The 12,354-nt window shown below is 39.8% G+C and overlaps 1 long non-coding RNA gene and 1 pseudogene across 2 annotated transcripts in view; both read left to right on the top strand.

Moving 5' to 3' along the window:
• Window positions 1-12,354, top strand: part of LOC145217803 (uncharacterized) — a 186,833-nt gene that overhangs the window by 55,867 nt on the left and 118,612 nt on the right. The gene's annotated exons all lie outside the window — the stretch shown is intronic.
• LOC145217784 (uncharacterized) lies at window positions 3,011-9,855 on the top strand (annotated as a pseudogene). The gene is made up of 2 exons (XR_013857488.1): window positions 3,011-5,213; window positions 5,697-9,855. The product of XR_013857488.1 is annotated as an uncharacterized LOC145217784 (transcript).

Raw genomic sequence — 12,354 nt, 5'->3', positions numbered from 1 at the left:
CAAGTTCAGGGGGAATAACCTTACCTTCTCTCCCAAATAAAAGCATAGTCACATCCTCAGTAATTGGCAGACAGATCAACCTGGGGTTGGACTGGAGGGGTACGCAATCCGGAAGCAGATGGAGGTTTACAGATGTAGGGGGGATAGGCACCCTGAATGCAACGTCTCTCAGTACGATAACAACTCTATACAACACCTACGAGCAGATCAAATTCAAAGACTGGGAGGTAACACTATGGCCATGCACCAGCATGAACCGGATATACACCACGGGGTCAGACGCCGGAGGAAACGGAGGCAGAGCAAGCCCGTTAATATTCCTGGATGTGGCCTGGGAGAAGGATTCACTCTTGCAGGCGAACCGCTTCGACTTGGGTTTTCAGGACTCGAGCATGCATGGAGCGAACATGAACACGTACGAGTTCCCCCTAAGTCACAACAAGTCCTTAAAAAGGTACCAACTAGGCGAAGACTTCACTTCGATACCGATGCAATTCATGCAAAGGGACAGCCATACAGTGGGGATGACAAGCACCAATCAGACAGCAGATACGGTCAACACAGCATGGTTCGACATTACCCAATGTCCAGCACCGACATCGAAAGCAATGCTGACTCAGATGGTAGTCTATGCAGATTCCGTAACCAAAGACCTCCAAGGAGCATCCTACAAAACCACAGACGAGGGAGCGAGTACAAAAGAAGACAACTATATAGCAATCCCTTATACAATGTCGGCAAAAATCTGTCTGTCGACAACCAAATGAATTTATTTTATGTTACGTTTTTCGTTTGCATGTTGTACGGTTCAGTATATTTGAGTTTGCATGCATATTAAAACATATTAACCTTACAGATGTTTCCTTGTAAAACAGAAACAGATCGTATAGTAGATAACTATATTAAAAAAAGTGAAACTGAAACAGCCAGTGACTATGCAAGACGACGAGAACAAGAGTGCCATTGGCTGCGAGAACAATACGAAAGAGAGTACCAGGAGCAGAAAGTGGGCAATAACAACCGATTCCACTATCGCCATAGACCAACATATCCAGAGCGGCCCAACCTTCGTGTTGTACTGGGGACCAAGGGAGATCAGCGAACCATCATACTCATGGTGTGTTCAGCTGTGTCTCAGCGACGCCCGGGCAGCAACCTTCGCCCCGCACCAAAAGTGCAGTTGTGAAGCTGCTGCAGCAAATGGGAATAAAGATAAGTTACATCGCACCAGTAAAAGACATGGCAGCGTACGTCGCGTACGTTTACAAATCGGATCGCTCGATGATACCCGACAACCTCACAGAGTTGTGTACAAACTCAAAGCACGGAAATCAAAAGGGAAGTAGCCACTATGAGCAAATTGCCAAGGAAGTATCGAAAATGTTCGAGTCTAAACCATCAATGAACATGTATAAAGAAGAACTGTTTAAACGCGACTTCTCATTCCCGGAATTGTTAGCCAAACGTGCCTACAATACGGCACAATTCAATGATAAGCATAGAAAATTTGCACGTGTTAGCAGAAAAATGAAGGAGAAGATAACAAAAAAGATGACCATTGAAGAGGCTACAGAGATCTTCCATAAAATTACTAGTCAGGCAACTAATATCATTTGGAACGGGGAAGAATTGACCACTGAAGACTTAAGAGTTTTGTTAATAGAAACTGCCCTAGAGCTTCGTAATACAGAGAGTGGAGGTATCGAGCATTCACCACACTATTTGTTCCATGGCGCTGCCGGAAAGGGTAAGACTCTACTGGGCCAACTACTCTTCCCAACAGAAGTGGCTAGCATACTCACTAATGACAGTCAGGGGGTGGGACAGATGGCTCTACGCTTCAGGCACAAGATGCTAAAGATTGACGACGCCGGTCCCGCGTTTTTCAATAACGATGCCATACTGTCGGCCATGAAATTCATGTTTCACAATACATGGTCGGCAAAAACGCACGGGGATCGGCAAGACATGCCTACGTAACCACCAACATGTCCCATCCCCTTGAACGCATCGCAAAGACTGCAGATATTAAGCCAATGAAAAGAAGATTTGTTGAGGCAGAGTGGGAGGAGAATGCAGAAGAGCCTACAATACTAAAACGCAGAAAAAATGAATCAAGTTTGACAGATGACCTAGTGATTCAAGAGGCCAAAGATATATATGAAAGCAGTCTAAAAGGAAGAGAAGTTAGTGGGCAAATAACAGAGCACTTGGAATATATCAACAACTGGGTTACTCTCTGGGAAGAAGACATAGCATCTAGTGACGAAGAAACAGATATAGAAGAACAAGAAGAAGAACGAAGCCCCATGGTACATAGGGAGTTAGAAAAAAAGAAGAAGATCGAAGAATAAAGAGGAAAGCAACACAAGAAGAAGCAGGGCCAAGCCATAAGAGCCCAAGAAGAAGTAAGGGGAACACTGATGATGAACCAACACAGATGTACCCCTGGATCAACGGTCCAGATGGTATCGAGCCATTGTACATGCCGCTGACTCCAGATCACGACTGGGATTCCAGAACGTGCATACATAAAGGATGTCAGGTGCAGTGCACTTGTGAAAATGATTTCTCTGACTCATTGCAATGGTTTTGTAAGTTGGCAGGTGAACAAAAATTTTCTTTATCTTACCACTTATCAAACAAATTTGTAAGTTGATTTGGAAAGTCTGCTTCTAAAGAAAAACATTGAATAACAATTGATCAAAGCAAAATCACAAAAAATATTTTGCTACTTGGAAAATAATTCTAAGCTTTACTTTTTTGCAAATTAAATTCCTCTATGAAACAATGTTTGGAAATTTTAATTGAACTAGCGTAAAGAGCTTCAAGCACGTTTTTAGTCTAGGAAACTGATTCTGAGCGAAAGGTATATCTGACTTTTCAACTTTCTTATAGAGTTTGCACTTGAGTAAGATTGTTGCTCTCCAGTTTTAAAAGAAGCTGCATCTGTCTTATAAAAGGCGTTACCTGGTAATGTATTTCATAAACACAATTGGTTTCGATTTGTCGGTTGATATTGTGCTTATGCATGTGTACGAACCAAATCATATAATAGCAAGTACCTGAGGCCATCAAGCACTCCTTACTAACTTTTCCTCTGATCATGGCTTAATGTTTTCAGACATTTTGTAAAATATTACAAAGCTAGTGTTGGTTACAACATCAGTGGATGTGTAAGTCTTGGCAAAAAAGTCTTTATGCCTCTGTAGCTTAGCCAGCGAACTTCAGCCATTCTACTTTTAGATAATACTCTGTATTGCCCTTGTGGTGCGTCTAACACTATGTGCATAACTAACAATCACACCACTGTATCTCCGAACTCAATAACTCTTTTTCATTATATATTCGTTGAAACTCTGCTATTAGCATCTACCTTTGGTTTACTATGAACAAATATTATTGCGGGCTGAAGTCTCCCAGTGACAAAAGGCTTTATGTGGTAATTGTTTTTGCTGTCGCCCTCCATCTCTAGGGCAACTAACACTGGAGGTTCATATGTGACTGCAAATCGCATTAGCCTCAGGTTTGCTGTAAAATACTATAACTCCACTCACACATACAACTTTACTTGACTTGTCAAACACTGTTATGTGTGTTTAATAAAAATGCCGCGTGGATTAGTTCTTCAGACACACTGTGTGCCAAGAAAACTGTTTTGTCAAATCGCATGAAGCAAATGGTGCGGCTTTTGTAAAATTTTGTGAAATATCCCGAAGCTTGTTCGCACTACACCAATTAATACACAATACGCAAACAATGTTCTATGAAGTTCAAAATACGTCATTATACCGAAGTAATTAGTTCATTTGTTCCAGAATGCCATGGAACGCGCCTTGCCTCCAGTAATTGGCAACTGGTCAATGCACACGTGTTTACTTCGTATTACCGCTGGACTATTTAGACATTCTGTTTGTCAAAACATGAACTAATCACACAAATGGCGCGATTTACTTTTTTCCCTACCCTCAAGACGAATGCTGTCGTTTCATACCAGGCTGCATAAAATGACGTTCAGCACTATACTAATCAATGGCCATAAATGAAGAAGTGCCATGCCTCCTGTGATAACGTTCTCTATGTGCCTGATTTGGTTTGGTGAACACTTCCTTGTTAACTTACACATCAAAAGTCTGACATTCGACTAGCTGTAGAACTGCCTTTTTCTTTCAGTTACAGATCAGCGCACTCCTTTACTGTTGTTGTGTGGACGAGTCTGACAGTCACAAGGTTGTCAGTGTTCCGCATTATGGACGGAGTAGTAGATCCTAACGTTACCATGCCACGTAGATTAGTTTGAGTCTACAAAACATGACCCATCTCATTTTTGTCAAATTGTTAGCGTATTAACCAAGCAACGGGCGTGTTTTATTTTCCCATAACTCAAGACAAATATTATCGTTATGTTTTCAAACAAGACTTCATAAAAATAAGCTTAACAATGACTAATATTAACTCTGCCGAGAACATAAAAGTTACATCCATGTTGTAGGCCGTGTAAAATCGTTTTTATTAAACATAGCAATTTAAAACTCTCTTGTCTGCATTATACAATGGAAACCTGACGCTCAACGAGCTATACTTTTTCTTTCGGTTTCAGGTCAATACACTCGTGTTTACTGCTGCGTTGTTATGTGGCATACACGAGTTTTCCGATGTTGTTAGTTGACCGCATTATCGGCAAAGAACTTTAAGATTTTTCATGCTTAAATTCTACTAGAGGTGTGAACTTTTAGCCATTTCAAGAAGTTCCATGTTTTGTTTGTACGTTGAATGTCCAAGATGCTATGCGCGCAGCTTACGCAGTTGTATTAGAGTGCTCGGTTTGCAGAATAGTGTTTACCAAAACAGATGTGTATTTGTCGATTCTAAGAATTTTGTTGTAGTCATCCACGTGTTTAGGGTTTTACCGCAATAGTAAAGAATAACGTACAGACTACAAGTAAAGAAAGTAAAGATATATGTTTCGTTCTTTTAGATTTAGACATTGATAGTTTGTTTTGTTTCAACCTTGTGTTATATGCTGTACCCAAGGGAATATTTCCAATAAGTGTAGCATTATTAAGGCAATTGCTAAACTAAAAGCTTCGCTGTGAAAGCATATGCAGCAGGTTTGATTTCATGTGATTTGTTGATTGGGATTGACAAAAGTGGTCACCACAGCTGTCTGCTATTACTAGGCAATCTTTTGCAAATATCCAGACGAACTACTGGTTAGTGTAGAACTGGTTTAAAATGATGGTGAATAATTGACTATCAGCGAACAGACAAAGTAACTCCGCTTCATCCTCAATTGTCACATATTTTCTCTTGCTGCACTTGTGTAAAAGCTTGCATGCCGAACTGTAGCTAGGAAGGAAGTGTTTCAAATAAGTTTAAAGTTTGCTCAAAAGTTTACAATTACAGATAATATCGACTTAAGATATTGTAGGTTTCTACAGTAAACATCAACTTCACTTAACATCACAGGTTAAAATATACTGATTGAGGGTTCTAGTTGATGATAATCAAACATGTACAGTTCGCTTTTTGCAATGTAATGTTGCGCAGATGATTGTTGGCTGTGGATTTTGGACTGCTATATGTTAAAATTGTTAACAACTGATTTTAAAGCCCAAATCAGTTGCGGAGCTTTTTAAAAACAAAATGTTTTAAGATAGCAGTACAACATAAAAACCATTTTGTTGTTTTCGCAGATAAACGAAAATGAATAATGATGACCCAGGAATTAATTTTGAAGCAAACCGATCTGCACTGTGCAGATGCTTGAGATCAGCTTAAATTATCTGAGAGATCCAAACGTCAACAACTGTCTAAAATAAATGAAAGCACTTTTTCTGAAGAGGGTGCCTTCAAACGAAAACAATTGACTCTCACCAATAAAACACTCTTTCAATGTGATGCATGTGAAAAGATGTTAAACCGCAGCACAGGTTTAAAAAGACACATGTTGACCCACACAAAAGAGAAACCAAATCGATGTTATGTTTGTCACAAAACGTTTAGTCTTCGCGCAGATTTATAAAGACACATGGCAATTCAATCCACTACGAAATCTTATCGATGTGATGTGTGTGAGAAAACGTTCAGTCAGGGTGGAAATTTGAAAAGGCACAAGTTGACTCACACGAATGAAAAACCACATCGATGTAATGTATGTGAAAAAGTGTTTAGTCTGGACCAATATTTAAAAAGACACATGCTAACTCACACAAAAGAGAAACCACACCGATGCTGTGTATGTGAGAAAAGATTTAGTGCGAGGGAGGATTTAACAATGCACATGACGACCCACACAACAGAGAAACCTCATCGATGTGACATTTGTGAGAAACCATTCAGCCGGAGGGGACATTTGAAAAGACACATGTTGATACACACGAGAAGTAGATACTATTAATTGCAAGTCTTTTTGGGGCAAGTGCTGCAGCATTGGTGTCCCTAGTTTGTCTGCGTCGTTGCGTCCATTTGAACATAAAATCTAGTTTGAACTGAAATCCACCTACAGTAACAGTTTTCCGGTGATTACTGTTCTTTACATCAATACAATTTAAAACCCAGAGTATAAACCCTAGGCCAAACAGAATCAACCGTACTTTGTACAATATTTTACCAAAAAGTTTTGGCATCTTCAGTTCCTGTAAGCGAATACAATACTGTTAAAAAGGGAAGGGGAATAGTAAAACAGTAAAAACAATAAAATACTAAAACAAGCTGCCAGTATAACATCCAGAGTGAACGCCGAGCTATTTACTATCGGACTGTCAAGTCTGCTGCAGGTGTGTTGCAAAACAGGCGGAAGTACAGAAAAAGATAAGTGAGTAATTGGGTTGAGGGGAATGCGTGGAAAACAAATTCAACGAACACTCGGCAGTATCATGCGCTGGATGTTTATTTTGGCGTTAATCAACGCCAACCACTTTGCTTCGGCCATATCTAAATTTTGTAGCACAGGTTGTTCTACAAAAGTGACTGATAAAACATTGTGCGATGTTTGGTTTTTAACGAGCGCAGACATATGCTTTTGTTTGGCCAACGTATCTGTCGCCACAAAGCGTGCATGTCGCAATGTAAATACCGTGGCTGTTGCAATCCAGGCATTGCCTTAACGTATAAATTTCTGTTTCCGTCTTTATCTCCTTCACAACGCTTATCATCGACGTGCTGTTTTTGTAGTTCCCGCAAAGAGCACAGTGTCCGCATGGCTTTGAAATACCAGGTTCTCTTGTGGTGGGGTTCGATGCCAGTTGCCTGTAATTAGTAAGTATTCTGCCTAACGTTGGGGGTCGTATGTAGGTGACCATTGCGTTCGGTTTTAGCTGTTTTTCTTTATGTGTTTGTTGTAGCAGTCGTGGAAAAGCCGTAGACCAGACCAATGGTTCCGTCAGTGTTGATTTTTTAACTGGTGCCGGTGTGTCCATTGTCCAGTGCACTACCTCCGACAAAATTTTGTCAACTGTTCTAGGTGGGAGACACGAGTTAATACATTTCGTTTTTAGCTTGTTGAGACTGTCTGTATAATATGCATCTTGTTCGTTAAGTCTACGTATACGCGTGGCTTCGCCTTTCACAATTGTTTTGAAAATGTGAAGGGGGTGGTGGGAGGTACCGTGTAAAAAAATCCGGTTTGATGCAGCAGGTTTTTTGTAGTCTCTAAGAATAAAACCATACGGAGAGTGCATGGACGATGAATGTAATTGTAATACATCTAGAAACTCAACATCTCCTTTTTCTTTTGAAAAATTCCTAAAGGTCAGGCAAAGCCCAAACTTCATCACTGCATTTTTTAGTGCAACCTCGATGCATCTGTTTACCGCTGGTCCAGTTGTGATCCATATGATGTCGTCTATAAATTGTTTCAATTTTTCACATTTTTTAAGTGTTTTTGCTATCGGTTTCAAGACAAAGTGCAAAGCTGTGTTTGCTAAAGAGACAGAGTGATTATCTCTGGTAACAATACCTTCGGTTTGTTGATAATAATCTTCACCATACTTAGTTGTAACACTTTTTATAGTTACCATGACCAATTCCACCAAATGTTTTCTTCCCTCAGCATTAAACTTCGTGTGTTCTTGTAGCGCTGTACCAACCGCTTCTTTTAGTAAACTTCTGGGCAGATTTGGATACAGGTCAACTATATCTGCAGCTGTAATTCAGAGGCGTCCCCTGAGCATCTGTGCTTTGTGAAAGTTTTCTTGCTTCCACTTTATTACCTCCTCCACATAGTGCATACTATCACGACAGAATTCGTCAATGCCCGACTGGCAGTATTTGATTGCCACAGGATGCAATATACATTATTAAATAAGTGCCGTCACACGCGAAGTTGTGATGTTGCCAGCAGCTTGTAAGAGCCTCACAGGAATGTCGCGTACGTTGTTAACATTCAGTTCTTCCTCCATCAATTTATGGGTTTTAAAAAGTGGATAAGCGTATGCCGGGCTACTATTTTCAAAGTATTTTGCCGTCGGTCCGGAAACTCGGTGGAACCTGTTTCCCGTTACCTTTAAACCCATGGAGTGTAATAGTAGGTTTTCCGATATCACCGATATGTGGTATAGTGCCTTGACGATTTTTTCACATTTCGATCGGGTTAACTCACACTGTTTTTGAAATGTCTTTTCTGCGATCGTTATTTTTCGGAATTCGTTCAACTGTTGTTTCATTATATAGTCATAGTCACTGTAGTCAACTACCACAATTTTGCTATTTCCTGGCGCAAAACTAAATCTCTTAGTCGTTCCAAACTGTCCCGAAGTAAAAAATCTAGGTTATTCCGTTTTTTGTAATCTTTTTTGACACCACTTTGCAAATTACGCAATTTTGACTCAACCAGTTCAGTGTATGCGATTGTTTCATCATCAAGGCTATCCCTGTTGGGACGGGAGAATTTCGGAATTTTTAATTTAGTCGGCAAAGCGGTTATTTCACGTTGGTATTTCCTTTCCTCTTCAAATATTTTTGCCCATTCGACATTCCGGATGTGGGAATGCAAGTTTTTCCACTCTATCGCGAAGACCATTGCTCCATTTAGGGGTGGGTACAAAATTCAGTCCGCGTGACAACAGCAGCTTGGCACTGTTGTCTAGAATGTGCATGGACTTGTTAAGTACGATGCTTATGTTTCTGGGCTTCATATTCCTTTCTTTTGGATTTTCGCATCCGGTATGTTTTGCGGCTCTTTTTGTTTTTTGACTTTTTGTTTCTTTTGTGCCACCAAAGTGATTTTCGCAAGACCACTTGTTTTCTCCAAAGCCAGTCAAATTTTCTTTCGTACTTTTGGCGAGTTCTATGTTTATGCCTCAGAAGTTGGTGTTTTTGTTTCGAGGGTATCCCTTGCCAAATGTGTTTGTTGATTTATACTGGTAGTAGTATTATTGCGCATTTGAGCTTTTATACGCCGTTCTTGTTGGAGTAATAAAAGATCGAAATCCATTCCATGTATGTTATAAGAAGGAAGCAGGACGTGTTCTCTTTCATGCACTTTTGAAGAAATGCGTATTTAAGTTTTGCTGTTATGCTTTTTAAGTATTCGATGGATTTTCTGCTGCTGTTCATGGTGATCCCATGCCTTTAGCGTTGAAAAATAAAATCTAGTTTGAACTGAAATCCACCTATAGTAGCAGTTTTCCGGTGATTACTGTTCTTTACATCAATACAATTTAAAACCCAGTGTATAAACCCTAGGCCAAACAGAATCAACCGTACTTGTGCACAGTATTACACGGAATATATATTTCACCAAAAAGTTTTGGCATCTTCAGTTCCTGTAAGCCAGGGGTCACCAAACTTTTTTCACCGCGGGCCGGAGAAACTATAAAATGATTGCCGCGGGCCGCATGACTTATGCAACCAAGCCTGAACGTATGTCCTTGTTCCGGAAAACTAATTATAAGACTAAACATGCAAAACCCAATCAACTAAAGACCCCTAGCTGCCAAAGAACATTTATTAAACGAAGATTAACAATGACATAACAACGAAAGCGTGGTTGCATTACACCCAGTGTGCACTTAAACAGTAAAAATGGTTAGTGGGATTTATGAAACTGACATTTGGCTTTCAAGATTTCTTCGATGTTTGGTTTGGAGCTGCTGCATCCAATTAAAAGAATTGATTTCAAATGTTCGTCTGTCAATCTCGTTCGGTGTGTTGATTTAACATACTTCATTTGCGAAAATGTTTGCTCACAGACGTAAGTCGTTCCGAACATTGATGCCATACCAGCGGCAAACTGTTTTCGTTTCGAAAACTCGGTCTCAGAGAGACATTGGTAGAAATCGACGAGTTTTTCTTCTCTGTATCTTTCTTTTAGTAACTCATTTGCTTGCAAATCAATAAGCTCTAACTGCAATTCAACAGGCGAGGTACCAATGTTCCTACTAAATGGATTTTGAAAAAGTAGAACGTCGCTCTCGATTCTGTCAAGATCTGAAAATCTCTCCAAGAAATGTTTTTTCAAGTCACTAACAATATTTTTCAGAAAGTCAAGGTTGATTTTTTCAGCAGTGGTGGCACAAAACTCTTTAAAGCAAGAAAAATGAGAAAAGTTCTCCTCTTCCAGTTGTGCCTCGAAGAATGACAGCTTTCTCCGAAACGATTTGATAATTCTGTGAAGGTCACAGACGAGGTTATCCTTACCCTGAAGTTTTAAATTCAGTTCATTCATATGGGATGTGATATCGACCACAAATGCTAACTTTGACAGCCAGGTAGGATCTGACATCTGGGAATTGACTCTTCCTTTTTCAGACAGAAACGTATTAATTTCGTTACGAAGCTTGTAAAAACGAAGCAACACTTTGTGGCAGCTAAGCCACCGCACTGCTGTATAATAGGGTAAGTCAGTAAAATCGCATTCGATTTCTTGAAGAAAAGTTTGGAACTGACGGTGGTTGAGTGCATGGCCTCGAATAAAGTTGACGGCAGAAACGACTGGTTGCAGAACACAAGAAATGTCTAAGTCTTTTGCGCAAAGTGCTTGCTGATGAATGATGCAGTGTAGGCACACAATGTCAGGTATTCGTAACTCTTCCAGCCGCGTCTTTATTTGCCCCACTAAACCCTTCCTTGCTCCAGCCATGTTTTTTCCTCCATCAACTGTGACACATCGTAGCCGATTCCATGGTAAATTTAGGTCTTGTAATGTTTTTTCCACTTCCATAAAAATATCTTTACCTGTGGTCCTTCCATGCATACTGCAAACGGATGCTAACTCTTCCGTTATCTGAAAATCTAAATTAACACCACGAATAAATACAAGAAGTTGTGATGTACTCGAGAGATCAGTAGATTCATCGAGCGCTAGAGAATACCACAATAGGTTTTTAGCTCTGTCTCGTATCTGCAGTACGATGTTCTCTCCCAGTTCTTCCACTCTCCTTACAACTGAACTCGCTGAAAGGCTAATACTTCCAACCAAATCTACTTTCTCAGGACATAATTCTTTCGCTGCTTCTGTCATGCACTCTTTAATAAAGTCACCATCAGTAAAAGGTTTCCCTCCTTCTGCGATTTTGTACACTATTTTGTAGCTTGAGCGAGTGACACACTCATTTTCAGCAAATTTCCTAGTGAACACGTTTCTTCGAGTTTCTAAATCACGTTTCATGGACTCGTATTTTTTCTGGCGTACCTTTCCAGTAAACTTTGAATATGTTGATGAATGTTTGGTTTCATAATGCCGTCGAAGATTGTACTCTTAAAACTGCTACAGTTTCACTGCATATTACGCAAGTAGATTTATGTTCCTTCGTTTTCATTAAGAAATACTTCACACTCCATTCTTCATTAAAAACACGACACTCAGCGTCCACTTTTCTCTTCTTAGTAGCCATACTAAGTAAAATCGAAATCCTAATTAAGTTTTAAAAATGTCGTCTCTGCAACATATGCTACTCATAAATGATTGTTTGACGCACAAGAATGGATATTAAAGTTTGTCAGACAATGACCTTAATGATGCAAAACAAAGCGCATTGTCTGTTAGATTATAAACAGACTGATGAATTTACAATAAAAAAATGTGAACTGTGAGGCTTTGTGCACTTCACGTGTCCATAACCATGACGTTGTAAAAAAAGCCGAGGGTGCGTGACATATACAACTGTTTTGACAGAAACTTATAACTAGGGCAAGTTTTTGTTGCACTAAAAACGTGAGAAAGTTGCACTTATTTTCAACAAAAATTGCAGTAAAAAGTTGCATTTATGCACAAGTTGCATTTATGCATACTTCTTGGGAGCTAAAATGACTAGCGGGCCGCAGGTTGGACAATCCCTGCCTTAGACTGTCATCTTAACAGATATCAAGGTTATCGCTTCTTACTTGCCAAATAACGAATGCACTTTTATA

The sequence above is a fragment of the Phallusia mammillata genome, chromosome 3, assembly GCF_965637545.1.
Source record: "Phallusia mammillata chromosome 3, kaPhaMamm4.hap1.1, whole genome shotgun sequence".
In the NCBI taxonomy this organism is placed as follows: Eukaryota; Metazoa; Chordata; class Ascidiacea; order Phlebobranchia; family Ascidiidae; genus Phallusia; species Phallusia mammillata.
Note: the sequence above shows the minus strand (reverse complement) of the source record. Positions and strands in the feature narration are given on the sequence as shown.